General features: G+C 40.1%; 1 long non-coding RNA gene across 1 annotated transcript in view; it reads right to left on the bottom strand.

The window, feature by feature from the left end:
• Window positions 1–2,178: 2,178 nt before the first annotated feature.
• The window catches only part of LOC124552693, a 39,328-nt gene continuing 20,660 nt past the window's right edge, over window positions 2,179–20,846 (bottom strand). The window contains exon 3 of the long non-coding RNA XR_006967957.1: window positions 2,179–3,003. This is a non-coding gene — a long non-coding RNA (uncharacterized LOC124552693). The remainder of the gene's footprint in view (window positions 3,004–20,846) is intronic.

A 20,846-nucleotide genomic window follows, 5' to 3' on the forward strand; every position in this document is an offset into this window, starting at 1 on the left:
TATAAATTCTTCAATATAAATACTATATAAAAGATCATTAAAATTAAAAAATATTATAAACATAAGTAGCATTTACATTATAAGCAACATCCTATATTTATTAACAATCTTGACTAATATATTGACAGTTAAGAAGTTATATTTTCAATGAACGTCTGGAATTTTGGATGCGGAATGTAATTAAAAACAAGATGATGTGCATTTCTCACAAAAAACAATGATTAGATGTGTGATAATTAGCATATATTTGATGAATTTTATTTTTAAATGTGTAGGTATTCAAACTGAATGGAAAAAAGTCACTGTGAGATTCGAACCAGCAATCCATTGATTACGTGATCCAATGCTACCCAGTGATCCACACTGCCTGTTGTGAAAATTGCCAACATTTTAGGGTGTTAAAGTTCCTCAAGTTCACTGGAAAACTGCAAAGTCAAGTTTGTCAAGAATTTTTTTAGAGATGCATCAACCTGCTTTGGGATATTGATATTTGAATTATGAACTTCATGTTCCATGAATATAAAAAAATTACAAAAATCCAATTGCTGGGTGGTATCCTTGTTACTGGACAACCCCACTTGCCTATCCTTCCAGATATATCCCTCCTTACTTCCCGAGAAAGGAATTAACAGCTGTGAGAGCTAGTTTTTTTGTGTGTCTTACAATATTACTTGGAATTTTGCCTACTGAACGCAAGTACTGATTATCTGTTCTGTCTTCTTATAAATCAACAACCAATTTTTTTCCTTACATTAATATACCTACTGATAACACTTCTTCAAAGAAAACATCGATAACTACAAAGATCTGTAGCAATGTTTAGCTATATTATGAAATGCATAGGAACATACAAAATGAGCAAAGAGTATATAAAGCTGGAGAAACATTTCAAATACAGCAGTATTTCTCTTGCACAAAGGAACTGATAAACAATGTGGCCCATAATTTACATTATAAACACATCAAGACTAAACATGTTTAAATATTCTATCTTGAGTGTGGTTTTTGAAGTTGTCCCAGAGGATCAAATATCCAATAAGGCTTGCAAACAGAGAATTATCAGATCTCAGATCAATTCATGAATTCCATTGTCTTTTTTTCTAAGAGCATTTTCCATTCAGAACCATTCTCACTTGATATTTGTGACACCTGCCACCAATTTGAGGTTTCATTTGTTGATCTATGCAACCTCTGAATCATGTTGGTGTACAGATATTTCTGTAAGGTAGCTATTAAAAGAAAAGACTGGTAAATCATTTAAGCGCAGAACTTTCTGCCAGACTGCCCTGCATTATTTCGTATCTGATGCACACATCAGATGCACTGCTTCATTTGTGACGCATGCATTGTGAGATAGCACAACACGTCACATTTTGACCCAAGTGTAAAAGAAGCAGATGCGGATCTTGATGAATAAATAATTGTAGATTGTGTTCCTGTGATATATTTCAAATTGCCTTGAAAATGCCTGAGAGTTCCCAGCCAAATATTGGTCCAGGAAATGATGACTTGTTTGTGCTGAAAATCTTCTGAAGATATCTAAAGATTTCTTAATTGGCCATTTGTGTTAACATTCAACAACCTACTAACACTATAATGTCTTTATACTAATTCTAGCCAACAATTGAACGTGAAGCAGATGTCACACTTTCTCTTGGATGCACTAGCATATTATGACAGTGAATATATATTTTGTATTTTAGAACATTTGGCTCACAGCCTAGTAAACACAAAAAGGGTGTAACCAATGTACATTGTAAAATTCTAACACCCTGGTATGAGAATTGTTCAGTTGACAAGCCTTTCAAAATTAGTACAGTCTAACTAATTTGGCACGTAATCGATCCTCACTTTACATTAACAACTCCAACATCAGTTTGAGTCTGATATTTGAAGTAATTAATTCATCAACTCATATATTTGACAGTTACCAGAACTGTAATGAAACACAGACAGTATTGAGTGTGCTTATTTATAAGTTTATGCCATCTATCTGGCAGCACTAGTAATCAAGAAGACAAAAACATCAAAACATCAATCACACAACATGCAATACATAACTACATTTTCCTCGAGTTTGTGTGTGTGTGTGTGTGTGTGTGTGTGTGTGTGTGTGTGTGTGTGTGTGGGCATGAGCGCGCGCGCGCGCACACACACACTACACTTGTGTGTGCCTGGGTGTGCACACATGCAGGCACACACGCACATTATTACATTGTTATCCGACAAAGCAAACCGTAGACTCAGCCATAGTAGAAAGTAAGTGCTACACTACTAAAAACATTGGAGTGTATGCTATTACCGCTTTTGCTTTTGGGCATAAACACAGTGTGATGCTTTTCTGGCCAGGTCTTCAGCTTCCTTTGCCAAGTAATAAAAGAAACTACATGTTTGTAAACACATGACTGATTATAATGTTTCCTTTACAATAAAATATATATGATAACAACATTAACATTTAAAATTACACAAGCTTCACATTATTTCTTATAGCTCTTAAAAAGAATATACATCAATTTCTGCATATAACAGACTACTGGAAAGATTATACTTTCTTCTGCACTTTCTTTTAATTTTATTTTTCCTCCTCATTTTGGGTATGCGCAGTATCACACATATGGACACGCATGGGGGACACTGACATTACAGTCAAGATAAATGTATGTAGTCAGTAGTAACTGGCAAAGTTTATCACAGTGCCCTTTCTCTATGGACACAGTGTAATACCCTGTACATGGGAAAACATCTGCCAGCTACATTTCTAACTTCGGCAACTACTAGCAATACATTACATTGTATCAGTACTTTTGTAAACACAACACCAAAGAGGTCAATTCTCTTAATTCAGTTATCCCACACAAAAGTTTACATAAGACAAAAGGTTAACATGATACACGCCATGATGTACATGTCAGGGCTTATGCTTCACTCATTTCTCCACTGCTTCCTCACATGGCTGCGTGCCACGAAACATATGCCTGTCCAAATTGGCAGCTAGTTTTCCTACAACAGAGCCAAAAATACAATTTTTCAATCTTCATTGTCAACACAAATATTTGCAATATGCTGGTGTGCAAAACTTAAGGACAGAAGTAAATTTCGCATGACGTTTAAATGCCAAGTAACATTGCTCGATGAAACTTGGACAACATAGAAAGAACTGCTACAATGTAATACAAAAGGTAACTGAAAGAGAGACACAATGAGGCGAAAGGAAATGATACTTTTATTCAAAGACAATAATAATTCTGTAGTCACCACAGTTCCTGACAGTCTCCTGAACATTATAAAGAATGGCATTGGTTCTTAACAGCATGTGTGGTCACCACAGACAGCAATGTGGGCTCTGCAATGTACTCCCTGGCTGGCTACAAGGTTGGTAAGGAGTTCCTATGGTAGAGCATTCCATTCCTCCACGAATGTGGTTGACAACTGCTGGAATGTCGTCATTGGATGTGGGCAAACTGCAATATCTCTTCCCAACACATCCCATATTTAATCGATAAGATTTAAGTTGGAGAAACAGGCAGGCCAGTCCAGTCACCAAATACTCTCTCATTCCACACCTGCACTGTGCCATTTGTAATGTCCAGCAAACCATCATAAATTGCGGTGACTTTAATGTAATTACTGTCTGTGAATAAAAGTGTCATTTCAGTTTATCTCATAGCGTATTCCTTTCTGTTATGATCTTTACTACACTGTAGCAGTTCTTCCTACGTATGGTCTAGGTTTCACTGAGCAGTGTTGCGTGGCAGTGACACATCACATGAAAGTTACTTTCATCCTTAAGTATCACAAACCAGTGTATATGCAGTAATCATTTCATAAATACAGTATTAGAAAAGCAAAAATGGCAATGTACTGGAAAAATTCATTGATTCAGTCATGTCAAGGTATAAACTGACACAAGACAAAGAAATCATACATATTCTTTATTTTTTATTAACACTAAATTATTACCATTCTGCTTAGGGCTTTTCATGCTTATGCCTTATAAATTTAAAGAGTCAAATGAGTAAGGAAGCTGCTACGAGGGTCACTCCAAAAGAAATGCACACTATTTTTTTTTTTTTTTTTTAATCCATCTTTTATTCTACATGTTTGAAAGTTTTACAGTGTTTAGATACATCCTTTAGGAACAATATTTTCATTTCTCCACTTAATTTCCATTCCTCTCAACTGCCTTACACCATTTTGGAACCAGCGCCTGTATACCCACACAGTAAAATTCTGGACCAACCTGTTGGGGCCACTGTTTGGCAGCGTGCACAAGGGAGTCATCATCTTCAATCCTTGTTCCATGAAGAGAGTCCTTTAGTTTCCCAAAGAGATGATAGTCACATGGAGCCAGGTCAGGACTGTAAGGTGGGTGTTTCAATGTTGTCCATCCGAGTTTTGTGATCGCTTCCATGGTTTTTTGACTGACATGTGGCCGTGCATTGTTGTGCAACAGCAAAACATCCTGCTTTTGCCGATTTGGTTGAACACGACTCAGTCGAGCTTGAAGTTTTTTCAGTGTCGTCACACATGCATCAGAATTTATGGTGGTTCCACTTGGCATGATGTCCACAAGCAAGAGTCCTTCGGAATCGAAAAACACCATAGCCATAACTTTTCCAGCAGAAGTTGTGGTTTTGAATTTTTTTATTTCCTTCCCCCCTCCCCCTTGGGTGAATTTGCATGATGCCGCTCCACTGATTGCCTCTTCGTCTCTGGTGAAAAATGATGGTGCCATGTTTCATCACCTGTCACAATTCTTCCAACACATTCATCTCTACCATTCTCATACTGTTCCAAAAGTTCGCTGCATACCATTTTTCTTGTTTCTTTCTGAGCCACTGTCAACATCTAGGGAACCCACCTGGCACAAACCTTTTTTAATGACAAAACTTTCAGTATTCTGCATTCACTTCCTTCGCCTATCCCAACGTAGCGTGACAATTCGTTTACTGTGATGCGTCTGTCAGCAGTCACCAATTTGTTAACTCTCTGCACATTGTCTGGAGTGTGTGCAGTATGAGGCCTGCTGCTGCGAGGACAATCCTCAATATTGCCGTGCCTGCTTTCATCACGTAACCTGCTTGACCACCAACTAACTGTACTGCGATCGACAGCAGCATCTCCATACACCTTTTTAAACCTCTTGTGGATGTTTCCCACTGTCTTGTTTTCACAGCACAGAAATTCTATGACAGCACGTTGCTTCTCACGAACGTCAAGTGTAGCAGCCATTTTGTAGACATGCTGTGACGGCGCCACTCATGGGAACAGGTTGAACTAAGTTTGAAAACAAGTGGGAAGGATGTATTTACACACTGTAAAACTTTCACACATGCAGAATGAAAAGTGTATTTTTACAAAAATAGTGTACATTTCTTTTGGAGTGACCCTCATACTTTAAAACAAATGGGTGTCTCCTCAGTCATTCATCTGTTATTAGTAGCTTAGTAGTTACTTGATTACAATGGTACTTTTCAAAGAAAGTATTTACCTAAATTTAGAAACACAGAGTGCTATTTGGATTACATTATTACATCTCATGTTTCTTTACAACAAACAATGTTATTTGCCAGGTAGCTAACAGAACTTTTCAATTCCTAAATCAAGATGGCCAGGTAATAGGAAGGGTGTATGTTTTTAATTTTCTTTAATTTTTAGAGTTTTATACCTCAATCCCTTATAGGATTCTGTCTGTCTTTCTGTCCATCCGTTAAGACCCCTTTTCTCAGGAACAAATAGAGGTATCAAGCTGAAATTTACATTGCATACTAGAGTCTACACTCCCTTGGTGGTGTGAAAAATTTAATTGTCTACATCAGTGCAAATGAAAGATATGGTTATTTATGTCACATATTTCAAAACTCACAAACTCACTCATCAAAACTTGTAAGTACTTATCGTTGACTGAGAATCATGAAATTTAATGAGAGGCAAGGGTTCACAATACAAATAAAGGATAAAGTCCAACAATTATTAATTTGTAATTTGCCACATAAAAAAATATTTTTTTGCCATTTGCTATCCATCTGTTTGTCTCTCCATCTTTTAATGCCCCTTTTTCTCAGGGATGCGTGAAGGTGTCAAGCTGAAATTTATGTCTGGTACTAAGATCTACAGTCCCTTGGCGGTGTAACAGTCTTGTGTACATAGTTCCGCGTAGTCAGCGCGTACACAACTTTCCCACTAGAGCACGCCCCGCTAAGCACAACAGCGCAGGTGCAGCGCTCGTCCATCTCCGCACTACGAGATGGCGCTGCCTTAGAGACGGACCAAATTCTGCTTCCGCCGATCCGCGTATTAGTATGTAACACAGCCAATGAGATTGCTGCCAACGTAGAACCTTTTCTCCTCACCGATCACACTCGCGCAGTGATACCTGAACGCGCGAGGTATTATAACAAGTGTACAGACCTCCGATTAGTCAGTCTGCATTTGTCTGCACCAGTCTGTACAAGTCTGCATTTGTCTGCACCAGTCTGTACCAGCCTATAGTCAAGTTTCAGTCTGCACCTAAGAAGATTACCATATTCCTGTACATAGCCATGAAGATAAATGAACAGACACTTTCTCAAGTATCAGAGATATGTGAGAATAAGAGTAATGAACCAAGATCAAAGGAACTTCAGATTATCAATTGTAAACAGCATCCAGAATCAAGTTACGTAATGTCTATGCTTTTTATTATTTTAATAAATGTGTGTGAAAATTAATCAAGTTCTGTTTAAAGTTGGTCACCATCAATCTGCTACTCTAAGCGTGCAAGTGGCATTTCTATCGTCTAAGCTAACGGCAGAAGATAAACATGCCAAAATAAGACCACGAGACATATTGCTGACACTCGCCTACTTCGTTAGAGCGACAAGTCAAATAATCTGATGGTGTGTGTACCGAAGGTCTTACAGTGCGCACACCACAAACAGAGTTAAGTTTCTAAGTCAATGCAATCAAAAGATATGGTCATCTAACATATTTTGATACTCACAAACTCACTCAATCAAAACTTATAGATGAGCTACCTACATACGTGTCAAGCCTGATGGTCAAGCAGTAAAGCACACGCCTGAAACTGAGAGGTTGCAGGATCAAATTTCGGTCACACTGTGGATTTTTTAGTCATCATTTTAATCCAGCCTTCGTCTCTCAACAATGTGTGGAGTCACTAGAAACAGTGCAAGGTTCAGATTCCTCATCAAACTGTATCCCCTTCCCCAGTTGGATGACACGTAAGTTGCGAGAGTGGTCTCCAATAGAAAGACTTGCACCAGACCATTCAGCCACACTTTTTCTTTCTTTGAAAACAGATCATCTGATAATGACTTAATATGTACTAAAATAAGTTAAAAAAAGTTAAGGAAAAAATCACAACACCAAAAAATAATTAATGTAGAGTAATAAAATTTTGGGAACACATTTGTCTAGGTAACACATTTAAGTGATTAATATTGCAAGACTACAGTTTAATGGAACTGCAAAATAAGCCATTGAAAATGTGAAATGCTGGTACATTAATAACCGGTGTAACTGCCAGAATGTTGAATGCAAGCATGTAAACGTGCATGCATTGTGTTGTACAGATGCCCTATGTCAGTTTGTGGGATGGAGTTCCACGCTTGTCGCACTTGGTTAGTCAATACAGGGTCAGTTAATGTTGTCTGTGGATGACACAGGAGTTGTCATATAATGGCATCCCATATGTGCCCGCTTGGAGACAGATATAGTGATCGAGCAGGCCGAGACAACATGTCAACACTCTTTAGAGCATGTTGGGTTATGACAGTGGTATGTGGGTGAGAATTATCCTGTTGGAAAACACCCCATGGAATGCTGTTCATGAATGGTAGCACAGAAGATTGAATCACCAGACTGATGTACAAATGTGCAGTCAGGATGCATGGGATAACCACGTGAATGCTGTCATACAAAATAGTACTCCAGACCATAACTCCAGGTGTAGATTCAACGTGTGTATAGTGTGCCTCCTCCTAACCAACACACGGCCATCACTGCTCACCAAAGCAGAACCAGATTACATCAGAAAACATAACAGACATCCACACTGATCTCCAATGGGCTTCGCACCACTGAAGTCACAAATGGCGGTGGTTTGGGGTAAGTGGAATTCACGCTACAGGGTGTCTGGCTCGAAGCTGTCCTTCAAGTAACCTATTTGTCGCAGTTTGTTACGTCACTGTGGCGCCAACTGCTGCTCAAATTACTGCTGCAGATGCAGTACGATGCGCCAGAGCCATATGCCGAACATGACGGTCTTCCCTCTCAGTAGTGCCACGTGGGCATCCGGAGCTGGGTCTTGTTGCAATCGAGCATTCTCATGACCACTGCTGCTGGCAATCACGGACAGCGGCTACGTCCCTGGCAAGTTCTTCTGCAGTATCGCAGAATGAATATACAGTTTCTCGTAGCCCTAGTACCCAACCTCATTCACACTCTGAGGTGTTGATAGTTGCGTCTCTATTGCATTCGAGGCATTCTTGACTAACGTCAACTCACCACATCCGGTATCAAAGGTAACTAATGAATCATTACAGCATGTACAGGGCTATTACAAATGATTGAAGTGATTTCATAAATTCACTGTAGCTCCATTCATTGACATATGGTCACGACACACCACAGATATGTAGAAAAACTCATAAAGTTTTGTTCGGCTGAAGCCGCACTTCAGGTTTCTGCCGCCAGAGTGCTCGAGAGCGCAGTGAGAAAAAATGGCGACAGGAGCAGAGAAAGCGTATGTCGTGCTTGAAATGCACTCACATCAGTCAGTCATAACAGTGCAACGACACTTCAGGACGAAGTTCAACAAAGATCCACCAACTGCTAACTCCATTCGGCGATGGTATGCGCAGTTTAAAGCTTCTGGATGCCTCTGTAAGGGGAAATCAACGGGTCGGCCTGCAGTGAGCAAAGAAACGGTTGAACACGTGCGGGCAAGTTTCACGCGTAGCCCGCGGAAGTCGACGAATAAAGCAAGCAGGGAGCTAAACGTATCACAGCCGACGGTTTGGAAAATCTTACAGAAAAGATTAAAGCAGAAGCCTTACCGTTTACAATTGCTACAAGCCCTGACACCCGATGACAAAGTCAAACGCTTTGAATTTTCGGCGCGGTTGCAACAGCTCATGGAAGAGGATGCGTTCAGTGCGAAACTTGTTTTCAGTGATGAAGCAACATTTTTTCTTAATGGTGAAGTGAACAGACACAATGTGCGAATCTGGGCGGTAGAGAATCCTCACGCATTCATGCAGCAAATTCGCAATTCACCAAAAGTTAACGTGTTTTGTGCAATCTCATGGTTTAAAGTTTACGGCCCCTTTTTCTTCTGCGAAAAAAACGTTACAGGACACGTGTATCTGGACATGATGGAAAATTGGCTCATGCCACAACTGGAGACCGACAGCGCCGACTTCATCTTTCAACAGGACGGTGCTCCACCGCACTTCCATCACGATGTTCAGCATTTCTTAAACAGGAGATTGGAAAACCGATGGATCGGTCGTGGTGGAGATCACGATCAGCAATTCATGTCATGGCCTCCATGCTCTCCCGACTTAACCCCATGCGATTTCTTTCTGCGGGGTTATGTGAAAGATTCAGTGTTTAAACCTCCTCTACCAAGAAACGTGCCAGAACTGCGAGCTCGCATCAATGATGCTTTTGAACTCACTGATGGGGACATGCTGCGCCGAGTGTGGGAGGAACTTGATTATCGGCTTGATGTCTGCCGAATCACTAAAGGGGCACATATCGAACATTTGTGAATGCCTAAGAAAATTTTTTGAGTTTTTGTATGTGTGTGCAAAGCATTGTGAAAATATCTCAAATAATAAAGTTATTGTAGAGCTGTGAAATCGCTTGAATCATTTGTAATAACCCTGTATTTACACAAACCTTATTTGCAGCCTCGTAGTGAGGCCACTAGTGCCACTCTTATGTGTTTGGTATCAAATTTGAATAGACATGCTTACCAACTTTCCTTTGTGTCACACAACTCCTTCTTGGTGTTGCAGTTTTTTCCCCCCTTCATTGTACATAATTTTGTACAGAACCCTCAGAGCAGAGCACACAACAACATATTGAACCCTGGACAGAGGGGCAAAGTCTACATGAAAATTATTTTTTGTCTTCTATTGTGACTGCAGATCACAGTTCACTGATTTTAACTGTCAGCAATAAAAACCATTAAGGACTAAATGTATTGGGAAGGGAGTGTAAGAACTCTTAAGTTTCTCGAAAGAGCTTCTGCAAGGCGTACAGTTATGTACTTTACACAATGTTCTTACAACTCACACGTGCTGAACAAACACTTCATTTACTTTAGGTACACTGCTTGTGATGAGAGACTGACAAGACTGGAAAAAAACTCGAAAACCTGCAAAAAGTGGCCAAACAGCCAAGGCTGTCAACAGTGAGCTGAGAAAACAACAACAGCAAGACAGAAAACAGAGGCCGCACAGCAGAATAACAACTCCAACGAGTAACCTGAGAGGGAAAACCTATGGTGTAGCAGAGTCCTGTGACACCTTGGAGTGACAATGATATAAGAGCACAGTGGGATCACGACTTAAGACTGAGCTGCTAGGTTAAAAGGGTGGCCGCGAATGCTGATAGGTTGGCAGAACAGACGTGGCCCCGTGGCCACTACAGCAGTGGCGCATCCAGTGCTCGTAAATGTATCAATGCTGTCTAGTGGTTGTCCTCAAGTTCTGTGCCTTCCACCGGACTCACCGGGCTGGGATATCAGACTGCCTTAGAAGATAATTCCATATGACAACAGCAGGTGAATATATGCAAAGCAGGCTAACACTTTTTCTTGTACCCCACCTGGAAGGCAGCGTGTGGGTCTGCTCCTGTAAACTGAAGGGTAGGCCGAATGTAGAAAGCGAGTAGGAGCAAGTGAGGTAAAAATCTCTCGGTACAGCTTTTAAGGTAAAGGTGGTATTACTATCTCACAACAATGATAACTCGAATACATAATAACGTGAATATCTAACTTTGCACTGAGGAGCACGTAGGTGCGAGGTCAGATGGATCGAAGCTCACAAAAGTTACACAGGCAAAATCTGTAGTGTCTCACTCACTAGGAAATAGAAACAATGTTGCTTGCTTGGACATCTACTCAGAATCAAATGGGCTGAATCTTGAGCGGCACTCGTAGAGCTGCACAGCGTCGGCTAGAGGGTGCTGTCGTCGGTGTCAGTGTTGTAGTGCCAACCTAAGAACTTGTATCTACGCCATGGCATACCACACTTTTGTCTTCAATTCAACACAATGAGAGACACATCTAAGAACACAATGAGATGAACTGAGCTTCTTTATTAAATTATTGATACAGTGACACAATTTCAACTTGTTATCTATGTGGAAACCAAGGAATTAAGGACTAAATGTATTGAGAACGGCAGTATTCATTCAGGGTATGGCCATCAGTGTCTATTTCTGGTGTCAACAGGTCATTATTGCTGGTTTGAAATGGCAAAATGAAGTCTGTGTACAATTAAGACTTAAATGGTTAGGTGTCAAGCACTTGTAGGTGTGTTCAGCTATCATTTGAGCTGAGTCTGCTAAGTTTAAGGCAATAAAGTCTGTTAGTCATAGATGTACCCAAATCACATGGAGACTTTTGACAAAGTGGCACTGTATATAATTGCAGTCGGTTAACAAATTTATTGATTAATGGAATGACATTTTTCTCTGGTGCAAATATGTAATGCATGGCTTTGCTTCCGTTTCTATGTTTGGGGTAAGTGGTTGTTGAGCGCAGATAAATCCACAATGGCCTTTGCAAAGAGATGGCCAATTATTTCATGCAGAAAGCAAGTACACTTCAAATATGTATCAATGGACTAAGGACGGATGGGGAGCAGAGTCTCACATATTGCACCATATAACAGTAGTGTCAGCACTACATCCGCAGGACATGAAAGCACTGAGGACTTACTGATATAATTTTCATGAATCTACTGCTTTTTAACAGTCAAATACACAATAGCAAACACTCAATATCTGACATTGTTTTGACCAAGTGCTCTCTGTTTCTTTAACTTTTTTTTTTCTTCCATATGAAGACCCCTTTCCAATCTGCATGCAGTGAGCTCCTTCGTGTGGCCAGTATTCAGGGCACAGAGCTGAAGCCATGCTCACCGTAACTCTGGTGTCATGTGCTAGCTGAAGTGCCACCTGTCACCATATTTTTGCAAAACTAATCACCCACAAAACATCTGTGACAAGGTTGGTTGATATGGGGGAGGGCACCAAACAGCCAGGTCATCAGATTAGGGAAGCGTGGGGAAGAAAGTCAGCCTTGCCCCTTTAAAAGAACCAACCCAGCATTTGCCCAAAGCGATTCAGAGAAATCGTGGAAAACCTAAATCAGGATGGCCAGATGTGGGTTTGAACCTCTTCCTCCCGAATGTGAGTCCAGTGTGCTAACCACTGTGCCACCTCACTAGGTCTGTGACAAGGGAAGTAATGGCTGCTGCAAGTGTTGTCCAGAAAAGAAACAACTGGTGCCTTCCAATAAGTAGTTCTTGATTAAATTTGGAGCTTTCCATTGCTTTCATGAGGCACATCAATCAAATCCTGAGTAATTTTACAAATTCTGTTGTATGTGAATGACACTTTTCTTTCAACTGCTGAACCCCAACGTGAGGGGTTACAAAAACAAAGAAAATTTTATTAGAACTGAAAAAAAGAACACATTGTTACAAATGTACATAAGCCCAACAAACAGTCTAATATCTAGAAAGCTTCTCTGAAATTGACAGATACTAATAGATGTCTTTGTAGATAAGAGAAATCCTATCAACATCCATAAATCCCGTACACATGCAGGGTGGCGCATGAAATGTGTTACCAATTGTTTCTTTCACAATTTACAACACACATTAGATATCCCGCTGGGATCTCTACAGCAGTACCAGCAGAGCTTGGAAAAACAAATGAGTTACAAAATGACATGTAATTCACGATACTGCCACTAGGAGACTAGTAAGCAGCAATGGCTGACAATGGAAAACTTATGACACAGCAACGATCGGCAATTGTGTTACTTTTTAATGAAACAAAAAGCCTTGTTGTGACTCAGAGGCGTTTTGAACAACAGTTTAACACAGGATGGGTCCCTTGCAAGAAGACCATCCACAGGTTGTATGACAAATTTGTACAGGAAGGAACAGTATTGGAAGCGAAGCGACCTCAGCCTAAGCCTGTTTGTTCGCCGAAGAACATTGAAGCGGTACGAGTTGCTGTACAGAGAAGTCCCATGAAATCGTGTAGAAAGGCAGCAGTGCAACTGCGAATATCCAGACGCTCCGCTCAGCGCATTCTTAAAAGTGACCTCCATATGTGCCCATAGAAGATGACTTGTGCACAGAAGCTCACTAAGAACACAAGCAGCAGAGACTACTGTTTGCTCAGTGGGTGGAGGATAGGGAAGAAACTCTCAACAACATTCAGTTTTCAGACGAGGCGCATTTTCACTTAGACGGTGTGGTTAACAAACAAAATGTACACTTTTGGACCACTGAAAACCCACAAGTGCTTGATGAACAACAACATTATGCTCCAAGGATTACAGCGTGGGCAGCAATTTCCAGTCACAGACTTATTAGACCCTTTTTCTTTGAAGAAACTGTGAACAGCGAGCGTTATTTGAGCATGCTTCGCAATAGCTTCATTCCACAGCTTTTTGCTACTGCCTTGCCCTTCAACATGCAGTGGTTCATGCAAGATGGAGCAAGGCCACATACTGCAAACACTGTGTAGGAGTTTTTGCATGAGCATTTCGACATGCAGATCATTTCACTCAGGTTTCCAGGTCGCTTCAATGACAGACAAAGTTGGCCCCGCAATAGTCAAGACCTCAATACATGTAACTTTTTTTCTTTGGGGGTATCTAAAGGAAAAAATTTTCCCAAAACGTACACATGATTTAGTGGAGTTCAGAAGACTTATTCTTCAAGCTTGCAGTGAAATTACAGAAGACATGTGCTGTAGGATAATCACTAACTTCAGTGTTCATTTGAAGGAAGTTAGGAAATGAAATGGTGGACATATTGAGCATGTGCTGAGTTAGAACAAATCTCCATCGACAGCTCTTCATTGTAGTATATGTTCCTTTCAGGTTGTATTGACAATAAAGTTTATATTCAAAAACAAAATGGTAACACATTTCATGCGCCACCCTGTATTTGCAAACACATTTTCAACTTTTTTATCTGCAGATGACTAAATTCTGCAAACTACTTTAACAGTTAGGTGCACCGGAGCTCTGACAGTAGGCTTGTGCATGGTCTATTTTTCATCTGCTGATGTCGCAACTTGTAATTTATATTTCCTAGGCTACAACAGTAGAGATGGATAATAACCTCATTTCAATACAACATAGTCTACCATATTCTTAACACATGCCAAAGTTATTACTTTCTGTCATAATTACTGAAGAGAATTTTGTGAAATTTTATTGGAACATTACTGTAAGACTGGAAAGTAAAATGAAATCATGTTACAAAATGAAACCACATACATTATACCACTAAACATTAGTCATATAGTTATTTATGAAATGTTCATTAATTCATCATAATGCTGAAAACCATTTTAAGGTACCACTCTTCTCAATGTAATGATCACTGCATCTCGTACTCGTAAAGATGTTTAACAGAAATGTTAACAGTACCACAGACCACTGTAGTTATTGCTGGTGCAGTGAACTTCAGTCCAAAGCTCTCCATTCTAATTATTATGTGCAAGCATTTTTTACCCCTGCCCAACTTCCCTTCAATTACCAAACTGACAGTTCTCTGATACCTCAGAATGTGTCCTACCAATCTCGCCATTCTTTAAGTCAAGTTGTGCCACGAATTTCCTGAATTCGATTCACTACCTCCTCATTAGTTATCTCATCTAGACATCTAATTTTTAAGATTCTTCTGTAGCACAACAATCCTGAAGCTTATATTTTCTTCTTGTCTGAAATCCTTACTGTCTACACTTCACCTCCGTACAAGGATATGCGCCAGACAAATACCATTAGATAAACTTAAATTTACAACTGATGTAACCAAATTTCTCTTTATCTGAAACATGATCACGCCATTGCCAGGCTGCACTTATATCCTCTCAACTTCAGCCAATGTCAGTTACTCAGCTGCCCAAATAATAAATCTCTACTTTTAGTGTCTCGTTTCCTAATCTAACTGTATGGGTATCATCTGTTTTAATCTTACTACATTCTGTCACCTTTGTTTTACTTTTGTTGACATCTTATAACATGTTTTCAAGCCATCATCCATTCCGTTCAAATATTCTTGGAATTCCTTTGCTACTTCACTAATTTGTAAATGAATTTTGGTCACTGAGTATATTTCACACAACAGATTTTCAGATATCTGACACATGTTAAATATGCACAAACAAATGTAAAAATGGATGAATGTTTCTGTTATGGTATCTCTAGGTAACTGACAGGTGAAGGTACTCTGTGCATGTAAGCATGCCACTGACTGAAGCATTCAAATTTAAAAATGGTTCTTATATTAAAAAATGCAACTCATAGGTAAGCTATTGAAATCCTATAACATTTACTTGAACTGGAAATTTTTTTTATTACTCTTTTTTGAATAACTAGTCTCTACAGCATGAAGATGCAGAAGGCAATGGACCCCACTACATTAAAGAACATGTGGCCTGTAATTGAAAAACTGTCATGATGATTTCTCCATTAGCAAAAGATTACAGAATACTCCCCCATTCGGGTCTCCGGAGGAAGACTGACAAGGAGGTGACTATGAGAAAAGTGAGAAACAGATTGAAGAACCAATGAAAGGATAATATCCTATGAATCAGACCATGGAATGTCAGAAGCTTGAATGTGGTAGTGATGCCACAAAATCTGAAACGGGAAATGCAGAGGCTCACTTTAGGTTTACTAGGGGTCAGTGAAGTGAAATGACAAGAAGGATGAGGATTTCTGGTCAGATGAGTATAGGGTAATATCAACAGCAGTAGAAAATGGTATAACGGGGTTAGGATTTGTTATGAATGGGAAAGTATGGCAAAGAGTGTGTTACTGTGAACAGTTAAGTGATAGGGTTGTTCTTATCAGAATCAACAGCAAACCAACACAGACAAAAACAGTTTGGGTGTAGGGCTGAAGAAGAAGAGGCAGAGAAAGTATATGAGGATATTGAGAGGGTAATAGAGTACATAAATGGAGATGAAAATCAAATAGTCGTGGTGTACTGGAATGCAGTTGTAGGGGAAGGAGTAGAAGATAAGGTTACAGGAGAATACATCAACATCTACATCTACATTTATACTCCGCAAGCCACCCAACGGTGTGTGGCGGAGGGCACTTTACGCGCCACTGTCATTACCTCCCTTTCCTGTTCCAGTCGCGTATGAATCGCGAGAAGAACGACTGTCTGAAAGCCTCCGTGCGCGCTCTAATCTCTCTAATTTTACATTCGTGATCTCTTCGGGAGGTATAAGTAGGGGGAAGCAATATATTCGATACCTCATCCAGAAACGCACCCTCTCGAAACCTGGCGAGCAAGCTACACCGCGATGCAGAGCGCCTCTCTTGCAGAGTCTGCCACTTGAGTTTATTAAACATCTCCGTAACGCTATCACGGTTACCAAATAACCCTGTGACGAAATGCGCCGCTCTTCTTTGGATCTTCTCTATCTCCTCCGTCAGACCGATCTGGTACGGATCCCACACTGATGAGCAATACTCAAGTATAGGTTGAACGAGTGTTTTGTAAGCCACCTCCTTTGTTGGTGGACTACATTTTCTAAGCACTCTCCCAATGAATCTCAACCTGGTACCCGCCTTACCAACAATTAATTTTATATGATCATTCCACTTCAAATCGTTCTGCACGCATACTCCCAGATATTTTACAGAAGTAACTGCTACCAGTGTTTGTTCCGCTATCATATAATCATACAATAAAGGATCCTTCTTTCTATGTATTCGCAATACAATATGGACTTGGGGCAAAGAATCAGAGAGGAGAAAGACTAACTGGATTCTGTAATGAATTTAAGCTGGTAATACCAAATACCCTGTTCAAGAATCACAAGAGGAGGAGGTATGCTTGGAAAAGGGTGGGCAATATGGGAAGATTTCAGTTACATTATATCATGGTCAGACAGAGATTCTGAAATCAAATACTGGATTGTAAGGCATACCCAGGAGCAGATATAAAATCAGATGACAATGTAATAGTGATGAAGAATACGCTGAAGTTTACGAGATTAATCAGGAAGAATCAATATGCAAAGAAGCGGGATATAGAAGCACTAAGGAATGACAAGATACACTTGAAGTTCTCTAAGGCTATACATACAGCAAAAAGGAATACCTCAGTAGGCAGTACAGTTGAAGAGGACTGGACCTCTCTAAAAAGGGCAATTACAGAAGTTGGAAAGAAAAACGTAAGTACAAAGAAATTAACTGCAAAGAAACCATGGGTAATAGAAGAAATACTTCAGTTTATCGATGAAAGAAGGAAGTACAAAAATGTTCAGGGAAATTCAAGAATACAAAAATATAAGTCACTGAGGAACAAAACAAATTGGAAGTGCAAGGAAGCTAAGATGAAATGGCTGCAAGAAAAAGTGAAGAAATCGATTGTCAGAATGACTGTCTCAGCATACAGGAAAGTCAAAGTAACTTCAGTGAAATTAAAAGCAAGGGTGGTAACATTAGGAGTGCAATGGCAATTCCACGGTTAAAAGAAGAGGAGAGAGCAGATAGGGATATAGAGTACATTTAAGACTTCTATGACGGGGCAGGATTGTCTGATGTGATACAAGAAGAGAAAGGGGATCCAGTATCAGAATCAGAATTTAAGAGTGCTTTGGGAGACTTAAGATCAAATAAGGCAGATCGTATAGATCACATTCCATCAGAATTTCTAAAATCATTGGGGGATGTGGCAACAAAATGACTATTAATACTGACGTGACATATCACCTGTCTTTCGGAAAAGTATCATCTGCGCAATTCCGAAGGCTGCAAGAGCTGACAAGTGCAAGAATTATCACACAATCAGCTTAACAACTCATGCATCCAAGTTGCTTACAAAAAATAATATACAGAAGAATGTAAAAGAAATTTGAAGATGTGTTAGATGATGATCAGTTTAGCTTTAGGGAAAGATAAGGCACCAGAGAGGCAATTCTGACATTGCTGTTGATAATGGAAGCAAAACTAAAGAAGAATCAGGACACGTTCACGTTCATAGAACCTGTTGACCTAGAACCTTATAAATGTTCAATGTGAGCACCATCTGTCACACAACACACATCCCAGTCTGTAGCAGAGTTCTTCCCAAACGTTGATAAGAGTGTGAATGTATGCTTTCCCGGCGTATACAGCTGGCGAAGAGTTCTCGGGCTTCCAGCCGGGTGGCGGTGTTTTCAAACTGCAGTTTGAAAACACCGCCACCCGGCTGGAAGCCCGAGAACTCTTCGCCAGTTGATAAGAGTGTCTTCAGTGATTGCAGCAACAGCTGCTTCAATAGAGTTTCTTAATTCAGGGAGGTCTGCTGGTAGTGGAGGCACATACACACAATCCTTGATGAAGCCCCAAAGGAAAAAATCACATGGTGTTAGGCTGGGTGAATGAGGAGGCCGTGCAAAGCAAGCCCTGTCACTGGGCCCCTTGCGGCCTATCAAGCACTTCAACCAATTCAGCAGACTGTGGCGGAAACACTGAACACTGTGCATGCACACTGTGCATGCACACTGGTGCCAAACACAACTGTTTAAGTTGCTCTTTCATTTGACATATCATTTATGACTGTAAGTTTAATGTAATAAATTTTATAAAGCATTAAAACTGTGATATGAATTTACAAACACCCTGTACAATACGTACAGGAGCCAAAAGGAATAATAAGAATGAAGTGCTCGGATTAAAAAGGGTGTAAGACAGGGACATAGTCTTTTGCTCCTACTGTTCAATCTGTACATCGATGAAGCAATGATGGAAATAAAAGAAAGGTTCAAGAGCAGAATTAAAATTCAAGCTGAAAGAATATCAATAATATGATTCACTGATGACATTGCCATCCTGAGTGAAAGGGAAAAATTACATAATCTGCTGAATGGAATAAAACAGTCTAATGAGTACAGAATATGGATTGAGAGTAAATTGAAGAAACGCAAAAGTAATGAGAAGTAGCAGAAATGAGAACAGCGATAAGGATTAATAGTCACAAAGTAGATCACGTTAAGGAGTTCTACTACCTAGACAGCAAAATACCCATGACAGATGGAGCAAGGCCGACATCAAATGCAGACTAGCACTGGCAAAAAGGGCATTCCTGGCCAACACAAATCTACTAGTGTCAAACATAGGCCATAATTTGAGGAAGAAATTTCTGAGAATATACATTTGGAGCATAGAATTGCGTGGTAGTGAAACATGGACTGTGGGAAAACCAGAACAGAAGAGAATTGAAGCATTTAAGATGTGGTGCTACGGACAAAGGTTGAAAAAATTGGAATACATCCAGCAAATAATTGAGGATATAGATTGCAAGTGCTGTTCTGAGATGAAGAGGCTGACACAGAAGAGGAATTCATGGCAGGGCACATCAAACCAGTCAGAAAACTGATGAGTCAAAAAAACCTCATGTTGTCCACTTCCACAAAATTAACAATACATATGTAAAGATTTTGCATGGACAGCTATATTCACACCTTCTTGTAAAATGCATGGGGAGGGGGGGGGGGGGGGGGGGGGAGGCTAAAATCCTCCAACAGAGTGGTAAAAGTAAGACTTTTAATTTTTTATGTCAGCTGAGTTTAAAATATCTTATACCTAGGTTTCCAGTTTGTCTCAATTTTAATTAAAGTGGACAGTTTTGAAGTGGCTTGTGACAGAAAGTATGCCAGTTGATTCCAGCGAGAGTTCTAGATGCACTTTAACAGTGCCTCAGAGTCTATCCAATCAGGAGCAGAGAGGAGACTAACTGACTGGATGTTTTTAATCAAGTTAGGAATAGGAACTTGTACAGGAGAATGGTCAACAATGAGGTTTGATAGCATGCAGAGACGTGCGCTGCAGCATAACCTCGAGAGTGTCCAGAGACTTTTCCAGTGGTTAGGAAGTAGCACACGGAATAAGTGTGCATTTAAAATCTGTGCATCTTGCACTTAGTTCCCTTGTGCCTGTGTTTTCCTTCACATGAAATGCAGGCACACACACGTCTCTCTACATGTACACATGTGTCATTCCGTTCACACCTGGACAGAACGATGCATGACATTCCACTGACAGAGATGTCTGTGCAACTGTTGCTGCAACCAGTATATTTTGATAAAAAGACAAAATTGAAGAGTGAAGTGTAAGTACTGGGATGATTAATAACTTTTGCGTAAAGCATGCGTGAGTGTCATAGAATGAATAAAGATGTCATCGAGTATTGTGTCTAATAACTGTATTCTAAGCTATACTTGATCCTGTTGGGATACTGACAATGATGGGAAACGTAAAATACAGGGCTATTACAAATGATTGAAGAGATTTCATAAATTCACTGTAGCTCCATTCATTGACATATGGTCACGACACACTACAGATACGTAGAAAAACTCATTAAGTTTTGTTCGGCTGAAGCCGCACTTCAGGTTTCTGCCGCCAGAGCGCTCGAGAGCGCAGTGAGACAAAATGGCGACAGGAGCCGAGAAAGCGTATGTCATGCTTGAAATGCACTCACATCAGTCAGTCATAACAGTGCAACGACACTTCAGGACGAAGTTCAACAAAGATCCACCAACTGCTAACTCCATTCGGCGATGGTATGTGC

This window comes from Schistocerca americana, chromosome 10, assembly GCF_021461395.2.
Source record: "Schistocerca americana isolate TAMUIC-IGC-003095 chromosome 10, iqSchAmer2.1, whole genome shotgun sequence".
Taxonomy (NCBI): domain Eukaryota; kingdom Metazoa; phylum Arthropoda; class Insecta; order Orthoptera; family Acrididae; genus Schistocerca; species Schistocerca americana.